Source organism: Dermochelys coriacea, chromosome 8, assembly GCF_009764565.3.
Source record: "Dermochelys coriacea isolate rDerCor1 chromosome 8, rDerCor1.pri.v4, whole genome shotgun sequence".
Classification (NCBI taxonomy): domain Eukaryota; kingdom Metazoa; phylum Chordata; order Testudines; family Dermochelyidae; genus Dermochelys; species Dermochelys coriacea.
The window spans coordinates 68,902,089-68,917,193 of NC_050075.1; the positions used below are offsets into that span (position 1 = coordinate 68,902,089).

The 15,105-nt window shown below is 39.2% G+C and overlaps 1 long non-coding RNA gene across 1 annotated transcript; it reads right to left on the minus strand.

The window, feature by feature from the left end:
* Window positions 1-4,396: 4,396 nt before the first annotated feature.
* Window positions 4,397-14,048, minus strand: LOC122455435. The gene is made up of 4 exons (XR_006273641.1): window positions 13,850-14,048; window positions 10,659-10,661; window positions 8,440-8,447; window positions 4,397-4,407 (listed from the first exon to the last, which is right to left on the minus strand). It is a non-coding gene; the product is annotated as an uncharacterized LOC122455435 (long non-coding RNA).
* Window positions 14,049-15,105: the final 1,057 nt, after the last annotated feature.

Genomic DNA, 15,105 nt, shown 5'->3' on the forward strand with positions numbered 1-15,105 from the left:
AAATCCATGAGACAGTGCTAATTTCCAAGCCAATTCAAATTAATTTTTCAAGTATGATTTGAGGCATTTTATCCAGTGCCTTAATGACGCCTGATACTGGGCCAAAAGCTGCTCTTCATTACACCATTGCAATCCCACTTAACTCAGCCTGCATTTCAGCAAGCATGGCTATTATCATAATTTCACTCAGTGGTGCCCATTTGCTCACACTTCTGCTATCTTCTGCATACTTACATTTTTTAAAAAAATCTTACTATGTATTCCATTATTTTATTAGGGATTGTAATGTGATTTACCAGATGATATAATTTCCAGGATTGCTCTTTATTTGTCTGTTAAAGTTCAGTACCATATTTTCATCCAGCCCTCTGGTGTCCTCAAATGCCTGATCATTCAAAGCCTTATGCACACGAATCCCATTGAAGTGAATAGAGCTATTAATATGTTTAAAGGTTAGCATGTGCATGACTTTTTGCTGGATCAGGGCCTAAAACATTTTCATAAATAAATACCATTGGTTAATCTTATAAAGTAATTTCCATGACCCCCTAGGCTGTACGTCATCCAAAATAACTAATCTGTATTAGGTTTCCGCAGAATACTTTACCAGGTTATAATCAGCAGCTATGGTGATAAGGGACCTGATTCTGACCTTGTTTATCCTGGTATAAATCAGTATTATGTCCACTGAAGTAGACAATTACACCAGGGGAAAAACAGTGTAAGGAGGATCAAAATGAGGCCCAAAGTCTTCATTATGTCTTAATTATTCATTCTGCACTCTCCCTCTCTCTCGTGTTGTGAGACCAATTTATAAAAGCAGCTTAATAGCACAGCCATTTTAGAATCAGCATGATTTTTTTCCCCTCCTTCTACATTTATTAACAGCTCCACTTTCTCTCTAGCACTTTTTTTTCCCTCTGGTATATTTTTAAAATCCCTTATTATTCTTAAACCTTGTAGCCAGCATTCACTTGTTCTGCTTTTGAAGAATTATACTGGGAAAGGTCTCTTTCCCTCTCATCCACTAAACATACATTTGGAAAATTCCTTTTGATTTGTTGATGAGCTCTTCAATAAGTGCCTCCATACTGCATCAGATCATTATTAAAGTGCATATTGTTTCCTGAAAGGTGACTTGGTATATCATATTCAGCTATATAAACCCACACTTTTTTTTGGCTTCTGACTCATCTGTATGGCATCTCAAACTCACTTCTGCTAATTCCAATTAGAGTGCTTCTTCATTACTATGATAACAACAATACCTAGCTAAAAGAGAGTGCACCACTTCTAACAAATTTTGTCACATTTCATTGCTTTCCGTCACTCCTAGTGTTAAGTCATATTTTTAATGCAATGAACTGTGATATAAGGATGGCCAAAGAGGTTCATACAAAAATGGGACCAGTTGCATTTTTGCCTATGCCTGACTCAGAAGCAAACTTGACTTTTTCTATCAGGGTCAGATTAGTTCAGATGAGGACTTTCTCCCCTTTCTTCCTGACCTTCACCATATCCATGGCTAATTTCCCATAGCCCTCCGTTAAGTTCTGAAAGCTTCTCTGCTAGGCCCCCATATACTGCTGAATTCAACTCTGATGACCTGGAGTATGCAATACACCTTGTGAGACAGTCGCAGACCATGCACAAATTAGATTCTGCAGCAACTGAGGCCAAAAGGCTGCTGAACCCTGTGATACATGAGGTGGTGCTACAAGGAATGCAGTCCGGAAAAAAGCCAGAGAGATATTGTAGGGTCACAGGAAGGAAATAGAAGGATGGTTATTGGCTCATCATATGTTATATGGAACAACAGAGGGGAGATGGATCAGTGTAGTATAGTATTCAGCCATGACATATCTCTGAGAGCTTTACAGAGTCTATGCTTTGCAGCTATGATTGCTGGTAAACAAGAGAGACAAAGTTGGAACTCAAGGCATTAATGAAGGTGTTTTCTTTAACAAACACCTGCTGTTTAAGATCTTCAATTCCATATACTATATTATGACACCAATAGCAGTAGAGCTCGTCTGAAATTTTCTGTCAGGAAATGCTGATTCACTGAAATTGAAATGTTCTGTGAGAATCTGTCAATTTAGACAAAATTATGACAGAAACCTGACAAGTTTCTGATGGAACTGTCCTTGCCAACCAGGTGTCTATCAGCAACCTGCCTAGTTTCCTGCCGGCTTGCCCACCTGGCTCCTCAGCAGCCATTTTGACTGATTGCTAGAGTATTCTGGCTTCCTGACTCCTGGCTTCTTAATAGCCTGCTTGACAGGCAGGAGGGAAACAAGAGTCCTAGCTCCCAGTCTCCAGACTTGTAACTCCTCAGCAGCCTGGGTTCCTAGGGTTCCAGGATCCCCCACTCCAGGCTAGCCTAGCAGGCAAACCCCAGCTCCCAAGCTTCTCTGACGCACACCTAGCAGGTTCTCAGGGCTCCCAGGATCCAGGGCTCTGCAGCAACTTGCCTGTCAGTATGCTATGGAGTCAGGGCTCCAAAGGATCCCCAGCTCCTCAGGGAATGGGGTGGCTAGCTCCTGGGTTTCCCTCATGGTGGGCTGCCTGGTGTGACGCTGCACTCCATAATGTTTTATGGAAATATGCTTATGATTGTGAATATAATGTAACTGGAATATGCTTTATGCAAAAGGTCTCTTGTAAGGTATCATTACAAAGCTTATAATCTACTGATTGTGTTCTTTCTATTTGTATGTACTGTGACAGGGTCAGGCCAGATGGCTACAGGAGAGTGATAGAAGGTAGCTATATTAGCCCCAGATTAAGCTGTTCCCTTTTCCCTGAGTAAGATAATGGGCTATTCCAGAACAATCAGGAAGTTGCTGGAACCAATTAAGGGAGGCTAATTAGGACACCTGGAGCCAATTAAGAAGCTACCAGAATCAATTAGGACAGGCAGGCTAATCAAGGCACCTGCTTTTAAAAAAAGGACCTCACTTCAGTTAGTGAGGCACGTGTGAGGAGCTGGGAACAAGGGGCGCAAGAAGCTGAGAGTGAGAAGGAGGACTGTGAAGTACAAGTGTTACCAGACATCAGGCGGAAGGTCCTGTGATGAGGATACAGAAGGAGTTGGGAGAAGGCCATCGAGAAGTAGCTCAGGGAGTTGTAGCTGTCACACAGCTGTTACAAGAGACACTGTAGACAGTTGCAATCCACAGGGCCCTGGGCTGGAATCCAGAGTAGAGGGGTGAGCCCAGGCTCCCCCCCCAAACCTCCCAACTCCCTATTTGAGACAAGAGGAGGTGACCTGGATTGTGGTCCCACCAGAGGGGAAGGTCCCTGACTAGGTGGTCAGCAGAGACTACAGGGATTGTTCTCCTCCCTTTCCCTTTGCTGGCCAGTGATGAGGTTAGCTGAATGAACCGCAGGTTTGAGCCACTAGCAAAAGTGGCCAAACTAAGGGCTGCCATGAATCTCTGAGGTGAGCAAATCCAACAATAAGCGCAGGACCCACCAAGGCAGAGGAGGAACTTTGTCACAGTATGTATCATTCTAGTATCTGAAATTAGGAATATGAAGTATAACTATGAGGTCCTATTGTAATTAAGCAAAGTGTGGTCCATTAATGATGGTTTGGAAGCTTGTTGGCTCCCATTGACAATTGGTTGTAAATGGTCTGTTTATTTGCAATACTTCCTGGGTTCATGCATGCCAACCTGGAAGAATGAAGGCTTGGGGGTCTCTTAGGACATGTGACCATGTCATAGGATACTGGAATCCATCTTAAACCTGGTGCTTTTCCATTTAGAAGAAGGGGTAGGGATCCAGAGAGAGACAAAGGATTCCCACCTTGGGCCAAAGCTATAAAAGAGGGTGAAGCAGGACAAAGGGGTCCCAGTCATGAGAAAGCCCCTGCTTTTCACTACGATGCTGGAACTAATAAGGACTGTACCAGGGGAAAGGATTGGGCCCAGACTAGGAAGGAGTCTAGTCTGTGAAAGAAGATTATTGGAACATCTCTGAAGGTGAGATATTACTTGAATCAGTTTCTTAATGTATTAGGCTTAGACTTGCATGTTTTGTTTTATTTTGCATGGTAATTTACTTTGTTCTGTCTGTTATTACTTAGAACCACTTACATCCTACTTTTTATACTTTAATAAAATCTTTTTGTTGACCCAGAGTCAGTGATTAATACCTGGGGGAGTAAACAGCTGTGCATATCTCTCTATCATTGTTATAGAGGATGAACAATTTATGAGTTTAACCTGTATAAGCTTTATACAGAGTAAAACCGATTTATTTTGGGTTTGGATCTCACTGGAACCTGGGTATCTGGGTGCTGGAGATAGGTGACCTGCCGAGCAGTTTTTGGTTAAAGTTTGCAGTTTTGGGAGTGTGGACCAGACCTGGATCTGTGTTGCAGCGGGCTAGCATGTCTGGCTCAACAAGGCAGGGTTCTGGAGTCCCAAGCTGGCAGGGAAAATGGGCTCAGAGGTAATTTTGGCACATCAGGTGACAGTCCCAAGGGGGTCTCTGTGACTGAACCCGTCACACCTGGCTCCTCAACTGCTGACCTGGGAGCTGAACAGCTGTTCTCTGAAAAGTTCAGAGATTTTATTTTTGCAATTTTTTTTCCCCGAAATCTCAGAATTTTTCACAGAACGTAAAATCCTGTTACTGCTCAGTTTTAATTTTAAACCAGTGACTGAGGGATTATTAGCAAGGCAAGGGAGATCAAGAAACTTTGAATTGATCATAGAGAGAGGAAGATGAGGGACCCTCAAATAGAACAAATAAATACCCAAACTTGTAATGGACACTAATAAGAAACTCCAGCTTTTCTGTGCCTTGCTGTGCTGGTCTTTAAATGCTCAGAAATGAATACAACACCATATCCATAGCAATGTGCAGTTCAACATCTAGTCTTTCACTACATAAAACAAGGAGGGTTTTCTAAGGCACCCAAGGATCCATTGTCAAGAATTGTGGCTAGCTGAGAACTTTTCTCAATACTCTGTGCATACAATTCACATGATGCATGGCCTAACACTTTTGCTGCTAACTACATATTTACTCAAATGATCCACATCAGTGTAGTGTTAGAGCACCTCACAATCATTAATTAACTTAGCCTCCCAACACCCTAGTAAGATAAGAGAATATTAGCCCCATTTTACTTATTGGAAACTGAGGCAAAGGATGATCATGCATCTTCTTAAGCACAAGACCATCCTTCCTCAATAGATGAGTTCCTCATAAATGGCTTTTCATAAATTGCTTGGAAATATCATTCCCATTATTGCTTACTTTGAATATTTTGAAGAAAATTCACCAATCACATTGTGTTCCAAGTGACTTCTGACATATTTGAATTCCACTGGAATTATGTTCAGTATTATTTAAAATGCTATTGTGTTATTTTTTATATTGTAGCACTTAGGAACTCCAGTCATAGATTAAGTCCCTGTTCTGCTAGGCACGGCACAAAAATAGAACAAAAGGATAGTACTTGTACCAAGACTGCTTAAACACTTACCCTTAGGATGGAGTTATTTACAAAGTTTTATTTTTTATTTTTAAAGACAATTCCCAGAAAGACTCCCTTCAAGTAAGGATATTTAGAGTGGCCGTAATGCCTCCTTATTTAATCACAATCCAACTGAAAAGTGAGTGCTGAATATTGATCAAGTATTTACTCTAAATGACGACAGTTCCTTTTCTTTTTTTCCTGTAGTGTTAAACGGTTTATAATTTACCATTATTGTGTAAGAAAGAAAGGCAGAAATTAATGGCTTCCATGGTTCAGAAAGAATTGTGCATATAAACATTATGCTAAAATAAACGATTGTCACTTTTTGTCGGACAATCAGTCTCCAGATCAACTGCACTGGGACTTCATTTTCAAATTCAGCATAAAGGATTTGTTGGCCGAGTAGGCTCACAAGGCTGAGAAAACATAACATCTAGGGAAGGAAGAGACTTCAGCTGAGCCAAGTCAGTTCAGGATCATTTAATTCAAAATCTCCACATAATTTCCTTCTTATTTAAACCATTATTAAGACATATCCTTCAGCTTATCACATGTGAAGCATAAGCTTCCCTCGGTATTAACTTTGACACATACAGAGCACTTTGGGGATTATATTAATTTAAGCGGTGGTACCTGTTAGTGAGCATTTGATTGCACACATTGAAAAGGATTTACTCTTGTTATTGATTTGTTGGCAAATATATTGGGTGAAAATCCCCTGGTATTGCTGGTACTGTGCATTCCAAATTTTATTGGATTTGTGAGTCATTTTCCTTTGTGTTTAAACTTGTGATATCTTTCTATTAAAAGAAGTGCCCAGGTGTTAGATGGAAATGTTTGCTATTATTTTGCTGATCGGGAAGCCTTACTTGTTTTTTATTCCTATTCATAAGTTGTTGATTATATTCGTTTGGCTTTAGTCGTAGTTATCATTGCATTTAGTAACAGGAAAAGAGGAGCAAAGCATGAATACTTTAACAGAAGGTCATAACCAATTGCAGACAAGAGGGGCTAAGGATAAAATTCAGCCTATGCAGAGAGCCCAGATAAGGCCTATGCATTATTTAAATGTCTCTTAAAGATTTAAAAAATGGTTTAAGTGGTCCTCTGCACAGGGGTCAGTTTCATCCTAGATAATTATCCTAGATTATTTAGGCCAAGTTCGGTGTAAACTAGAACTTGTGTCGGCAAAACTTGTCATTCAATGGTATGAAACCCACCTCCCTGAGCGACATTGGTTTTGCCGGCATAAGCGCTGATGTGCACAACGCTATGTCAGTGGAAGATGCTCTCCCACCAACATAGCTATCACTGCTCATTGAGCTGGTTTTATGTCAACAGGATAGCTTTTTCCCGTCAGCATAATGCAGTTCCACAAGGTATCGGTACAGCTGTGCCACTGTAAGCTTGTTTAAGTGTAGACATGGCTTTAGGCAGAAGGAAATGAAGCTGTCCAATATGCAGCATTTCAGGAGAGGTCCTATGAATTTCAAATATAATAAAGGAAACTTCAGTTTATGTTAAGGACATAAGGAATTACTGGAGAAGAATAAGCCAGTCAGTCTATCTGTTTCTGGTTCTTATCTCTGCATTAATACTTGTAACTAATGATGATAATACCTACCTCTTACATAGCACTATTCATCCATATATCTCAAGGCACTTGACAGGAGGTAAGTATAATTATTTCAGTTTTATAGATTGAGAAACTAAGGGTATGTGTACACAAGAAATGCTACCGCTGGAGTGCTGCAGTTATGTTGTGTAATGTAGACACTACAGCGATGGAAGGAGTTCTTCTTTGCTTTAGTAAATCCACCTCTCTGAGAGGCAGCAGCTGGATCAACAGAAGAATTCTTCTATTAACGTAGCAGAGTCTACACTGGGGTTTAGATCAGTGTATTCACATTACACAGAGCATAAAAAAACTCACAGTCCTGAGTGAGGTAGTTAAGCCAACCTAACTTTGTAGTGTAAAACAGCCCTGAGACACAGAAGTGAAGTGAGTTGCCCAGGATCACACAAGAAGTCATTGACAGAGCCCAAAATAGAATCGGGTCTCCTGAGTCCAAAACCAGTGCCCTTCTCTAGGCCACACTACCTGCCATAATATCTTGTTCACTTTTATAAAATCTGCTAGAAAGATAGAATTCGTTTACCGTGACCTTTTATTTTCTAGACCCAATCCAGCAATCCTTACTTGGGTGAATATCTAGAGAAGTACTTTGTAAATTTTACTTGAATAGGGGAGTGTAAGACTGGACTTCTAGGGAGGATAAACTTCTCCTCTACAGCGTTTCCTGAAGAATTATCCATTAAACCTGATCACAATCTTTTTTTAAAAAAAATTGAAATTAAATCCATACTGAGGGTTGTCTAAAGAGATTCATGATGTTCTCTTTATAAATACTGCAACATGCATGCAATTAAGGTTGGGACCCAAGTTATTTTTAAGAGGTGGCATGAATGAGATGACCTGAGATATCACATGATTGCTCCAACCGAGAGACAATAGTTGAAAACCATTTTTTCCCAATGAAAATAACAACTAGCAGTGCTATTAGTTCATGATAATGATGCTATTGGGAAGAACTGTATATATAATCAACAGAAACCGATTAGTTTTAAGTAATAGAGTGTGTGTGTGTGTGTGTGTGTGTGTGTGTGTGTGTGTGTGAGAAAAACGTTTCCATAAGTCAGTAATTCTTTAAAACATAACTTGTTATAATTCAGGGGACACCATCATAGGGCCTAATCACATCAGCCACACTATCAGAGGCTCGTTCACCTGCGCATCTACCAATGTGATATATGCCATCATATGCCAGCAATGCCCCTCTGCCATGTACATTGGTAAAACTAGACAGTCTCTACATAAAAGAATAAATGGACACAAATCAGACGTCAAGAATTATAACATTCAAAAACCAGTTGGAGAACACTTCAATCTCTCCGGTCACTCGATTACAGACCTGAGGGTGGCTATCCTTCATCAAAAAAACTTCAAAAACAGACTCCAACGAGAGACTGCTGAATTGGAATTAATTTGCAAACTGGATACAATTAACTTAGGCTTGAATAGAGACTGGGAATGGATGAGTCATTACACAAGTAAAACTATTTCCCCATGTGATTTCTCCCCCCCCCACCGCACCCCCCACTGTTCCTCAGATATTCTTGTTAACTGCTGGAAATAGCGTACCTTGCTTGTCACCATGAAAGGTTTTCCTCCTTCCCCTCCCTGCTGCTGGTGATGGCTTATCTTAAGTGATCACTCTCCTTACAGTGTGTATGATAAACCCATTGTTTCATGTTCTCTGTGTGTGTATATCAGTCTCCCCTCTGTATTTTCCACCAAATGCATCCGATGAAGTGAGCTGTAGCTCATGAAAGCTTATGCTCAAATAAATTTGTTAGTCTCTAAGGTGCCACAAGTACTCCTTTTCTTTTTGCGAATACAGACTAACATGGCTGCTACTCTGAAACTTGTTATAATTGTTATTCTTATTTCCATTAACATTCACAGATGTATGTTTCTACCTGGTACTTTTCCAAACCGTAGCTTAATCACATGAAGAAATATGGTCCCTGGCAAATTTCACTTCTCCTTTCCCAATCCAATAACAACAAAAGCAAAACAACACATTTAATAAATCTACCATGTTATCTTTTGTCCCCCCAATCCCTACTATCTCTATGAAGTGAGCTGCATTTTAAAAACATTTCTCTTTGTTGCAGATGCATTTGCTTAACTTTTTCTCACTAATTGAAAACACTTCACTTTTAATTGTCAGAATTTCTTTTTACCCCTGTGTATCTATTAACTTGTTTTTTTTCCCTCTCCCAAACTTACTTCTTTCCAAATAATTTATATTTTTCCTCAGTCCATCTGCTTATCTTGTTCAGTGCTTATTACTACTTAATCATAGGTGCCTTGGTTGTCCTTTTACCTGTTTAAATGTAACCTGGATAGTTCAACTGCAGTCTCTCCAGCTTTTTTTAAAATGCATTCCACTCTTCTGTAGTAGGTTTCCCATATTTTAGAGACTCCAATCAATTTTCCTTCAAGCATTTTCTCAGATCAGTTCTCCTAAAGTAATTTGTTTTGTTTATACTAGAATTTACCCTTTTGAGTAGCTTGTTGTCTTTGTAGCTATGTAACAATTATGATTTCATTTTCTGTGTATAGCATCTTTGAATGATTAGAGTCTGTTGTCTACAGGAGCAGCTCCCCTTTTGTGAGACAGACTCAGGCCTGTATACACTAGAAAATTAAGTCAGTTTAACTATGTCAGTCAGTGAAAAGTCCAGACTCGGAGTGACATTGTTAAGATGACTTAAATCCCCATGTAGACAGCGCTAGGTTGACGGAAGAATTCTTCTGTCAACCTAGCTACCGTGTCTTGGGAAAGTCGATTACCTAGGGTGACAGGAGAACCCCTTCCATCAGCGTAGGTAGCATCTACACTGAAATACTACAGTCGCACGTCTGTGTTGCTGTAGCATTTTAAGTGTAGACAAGCTCTTAGGAAACTTAATCTAAATTAACTAAAAGCATGAATTTAAAGTGGATTAGTTACATTAAACCCCTGTGTCGGCACTCTCATTCAGAATTAAAGTGGCCTTAAATCAGTTTAGTTTAATTCACTTTGAAGTGAATTAAACTAAAGCCAATTAAGGCCACTTTCATTCTGTGACCACACAGGGATTTAATGCAGTTTAATTAATTAATTTTAAATTTACACCTTCTGTTACTTCTCATTACCTTTCCTATCTCTATGTACGTAGGCCCTATATTACAGTAGAGAGAAACACTTTGCTTTCTTATGGAGTCTTATACCCTTCAGTTTCTAATCTAAAATATAAATAATTCACACTCAAACTACAGATTTGTTCTTTGTGTCTGGAAAACATAGATCTAATTAAAATGTTATGGCTAGATTTTAGAAGACCCCTAATATTAGGCTTTTTGGAGCTGTTACTTTTCTATGAGGAAATATACAGATCGACAGAGCTATATAGAGTGAAATCCTGGCTTCACTGAAATCAATGGAAGTTTTGCCATTGACTTGAATGGAGCCAGGATTTCACCAGATAGGTGTGGTATGTGGTGGACATATTGTTCACATAAGACTATACACAGGTGGTAAGATATTTTTACGTACTACTTCATACACAAGTGTAATATTGCTAAACACAATACTGGAAACGTATTGCATCCATTCATATTGATAAGTGTCAAACAATGATCTCTTTCTTTGTTTTAACAAACGCATCAAACCCTTAATATTTCCCAATATGACCCATAACATTTTGTGTTCCAAAGTAGCTAGGGCAAGTATCTGCATTTCAGTGCATCCCATAGCTATGGCTGTTTAGTTTCCTATTTCTAAATTTTTTCTTATGCATAAGCCATGTGGTAATATTAAGCCATTGCCAAAGATTCCATCGGGCTTTTATGTTACCCAGACCAATATGGACCAAGTCTACATGGGCATGTACTTGTTTTTGTATCAGGCTGTCCTGTAGCTGGGACAGAGAGCTTAATTTATTTTTCATTACCTGCAGGTCTGCAGTATTATTTTTTAAACACAACAAGATAGCTATAAGACAAAACACAAGACAAAACATAGAATACAAAACACAATTTCTATTGTGACAGTAGATTCATGGTATTGGGTTGCTCTTCAGCTGGCATCGGCTTTTCCTGATTTTCTGAAAGACAAAAAGAACATGTTTCTACCCCTTTTGGGGTGGCAGATTATTGCTTAAAATATTTCTTTTACAAATACCTTGCTGATTGCAGGCAAAACAGAGGAATTGCCCCCATATTTTCCTGTTTTTGTTCTATAGGCAGGCCAGGTTTCAATGGCTTCTATCTTTTAAGGGTTAGGGGAAATTATCCTACTATTTAGTCATTAAATCCCTGAGGTGGGGTACCTCAGTTTTCCTTCTTATACAGCAGACCAAGTTTCGTTTTTCCTGCTGTGTTAAGCTTTAAGTTTATTTATAGGTAATAGCTGAGAAGCATCATTACCATATGACCTTAAAGGATTTTTCCAAAAATCATACACACTATACATTGTTACAGGGTACTTATTATCATTAAATTTATTAAAATTATCTTGTTATACCATGCCTTTTATTTAGACAATTTGTTTGCTCACCAGGTATGTCCTTTATCTGCAGCTCCTTTGTGCTGCTAGTTCTTTCCTTCCTTTATGATTTAGGTAATTTGCATTTTCACAGATGCTTCCTGCTTTTGGATTTAAAGCCATCAGCAGTTCAAAGACTCTATCTTAAAAGGGACACAATCAACTTTCACCAGAGTTTTGATCACTTTTTTAAACTTCTGCTTCCAAAACACACAGCAATCTAAAAAAGAAAACCCAACCTATTGTGGTTCCTTTTAATTAAGTAGCATGGTATGTTTGCATTTCTTTTGCCCCTTCTGCTATATACCCTGCACATCTTCTGGGGCAAATGCACATTCCTTCCATAGTTTAACTTCTATAACATTATCCATATCAATTTTTACATAAGGTGTAACTATTTTTTTTTGCTTACAGAGTTTTCATGTACCTTTATCAAAGTGACAATCTGATTACTCAGAGCCATTTTAAGACTCAGTGTTTCTAACATTGCTTCTTTTTGTTTTGTGCACCTCACCCCTGCTATTGCTTCAGAGGGGCACTGTCTTTTTTAATTTATTATTATTTATTTATTTACTACAGCTCTCATCTGCTATTTTGTTACAAAAACAAACAAAAAACAAACAAACAAACAAAAAGAATCCAGAATTTTTTTTTTCTATTCTCCTGATTTTGACTGCACTGCTGTAGCCACAACGTAAAAACATTTTAAATTTTGTAAAGCATTGAGTTACCTATTAAGGGTTAAATGCCAAATCCCAAAGCCAAACAACACTAATTACCTGTGTCTAGCAAAAAGGTCTGTCAGTTTTGCAACTTTGAATTAAAGAGTCAAATGGATTTTTAGTGGCATTATTTAAAACAAAAACAAAACGAATTGGTCCGTAGAATTTTACATATTTACACACACACAGAGAGATAGATACATACGCATTTTCTTTTCCTTAACATCCCTTCCCACTGCTCTGTTTTTTACATCTTACATTCCCTTTATACATTTGAGGCAGTTAAGTTCCAATAGAACCCCCTTATGTTCTTTTAGCAAATTTGACTAAATCAATCAAATGATTTTAATCAGTTAGTTTATTTTTGCCTGGCTAATTTACAGATATTCCTTTGGAAAAGGGCCCATTTTTTCCTTCAGAATGGCTGCAAAGAAACCAAGAATGCTCTTTCTATAACACTTTTCCTTTTTGACATTTTCACAAAGTTTAGCTGCTTAATTCCCTCCAACCTCTGCAGAGTTAACTTTTTCACTCTCTTTTCTCTTTGTAATTATGCCTGGGGGGTGCCGTACATAGGATCTTCTCCCCCGTCACCTGCTGTAATGGTTGCTACCTGTTTAGAGGCAAAGCCCAACTTTTGTCTCAGACTTTTAATTAGAGGTTCACAAGGACTATGATTTGCAGGTGCTCTGTCCTGCTTCAAGGTTAATTTCTTTACCATACCTTGGAGCACATGATTCTCTCTTTCAATTTTCTCAGAGGCTTTGGCTTGGTCTGCCAGGAATCTTTCTCTCTTTTTGCATTCCTGGAGTGCCTCTTTCACTATTTTCATCTGACTTTGGATATTTGTAGCCAGCACCTTCCAATTGTCTGCTCCCTTTTCCGTTTGTGCCTTTTCCTCTTTACATGAAGACAAGCGGAGGTAAGACTCCTTACATGCCTCCCACAACAACCAAATTGCTGCTGCATCTCTCTTTTGGCAGCACTAGAAGGTTTGTATATGAGGATATACTGAGCCAATCTATCCTCTAGGTCCGAAATAGTGCAGACATCAGCTAGGGCTTGTTTAGTCCAAGGACTGTGTCCAAATTTTTGAAAAATTTGTTTAAAAGGTGTAAAAAGAATTTTAACAAAAGGTGAGGTTGGAATTCCTTCTGACTCCATTCCTCCCGCTGGTACTGGCTTACCCTGTTTTCTTTTAAACATCTTAACACGGATATTTTAATCTCTTTGTCACTCCTGGTATTACTTAGCAAGTGACACAGCCTAGATTCTCTGAACCTGCTACTCCTTATTCCAGCGAGTAGCTTAGCCTGGCCCTTAGGCCTTCTTGCTGCCCCTGATACCTCAGTGAAAACAGGACTTAGGTTTAGTAATTGTAGCTCAATCTATACACTTTCCCCTGCTACCTTCCCGGAGGCCAGCAGGTCTGGTTAACCTGATTGTTTTTAGTAATCTTAGCTTAATTTATACACTTTCCCCTGCTACCTTCCCGGAGGCCAGCAGGTCCCCTGCTACCTTCCCGGAGGCCAGGAGGTCTGGTTAACCTAATAGAAATGCCTAGCTCAATAGAGCTGGCGGTGTGAACACCAATATTTACAATAACTGAGGTTTTTTACCAATATTCCCCCTTTTGGAATTCTCCATCAAAATGTTATACCAATAAAATAAAAACCAACAGGATCTTATTAAAGGGGAAAAGGCAAAATATCACATTTATTGTGAATACAGAAAGAATCATAGTAAGCAGTTAGTTATAGCTATAACATTCCATTCAATCTCATATTTATTCACACATTCATTCACACACACACACACACACACAGGTTCTGCAAGGTTGTTATCATAGTTACCAGCCTTAGAGTTGCTCATGCCAAGCCACTGGCCGGGTGGCCTGGACATGAGGAGGGAGCAAGGCCTTGTCAGATGCACATCTGATGCTCCTGGAAATTGGTTTGCAGAATCAGACCCCAAAGTTCTCACTTTCTAGAGTCCATTTTTATAGGAATTTCTTCCTATGCCAGTCTATGGGAATTGCTTCATCATGCTGTAGCAGATGGCACATTCCTGACTGCTCCGTGCTGCCAGATGTTATCTTGTTCTTTGTTTCTCCCATTCTTGAGGCTGTTGGGTGGATTCCAGCCTGTCCTCTGTGGGTTCTCTGGTTATTTCCACTTGACACCTCCTTCAGCCAGTGGACACTGGATTCTTAGTCTGGCACCTCTCTGATGATTCAGTTATTATCCACACCAAGCATCCACCACATATATCCTCTATCTCTATTTTAATCACAATTGTTAACAAAGTGAGATGAATAAAACAAAAGGGCAGGGAGCCTCTGGGTACTGTCTCTGTTATTACAGAGTATTGCTTTGAGTCTCTCTCTGTGTGAGTAGTTGTTGTTACAAAGAATTGCTTTGAGAACAGACTCTGTCTTAGAATGTACTAACACAATTAGCAGCTTGCAAGTTTCACACATAGAGGGAAAGAAACAGTACCAAAGACCAAGAGACCTCTTAACCAGTAATACCCTGAAATTCAAACCATGGGGAATCAAACTCATTTGTGACTTTAATACAGAACTTCTTTAATATGATCCAACCAAAAGCTATGATTGCATTGGAGCTGATCAGTACTTCAGGCAATCTTTAAAATCATGATCTTATCACAGCAAGCTACATTGTCACCATATTCAAAAGCTTTAATGTGCTCTTCTGATGAGATCAAGTTA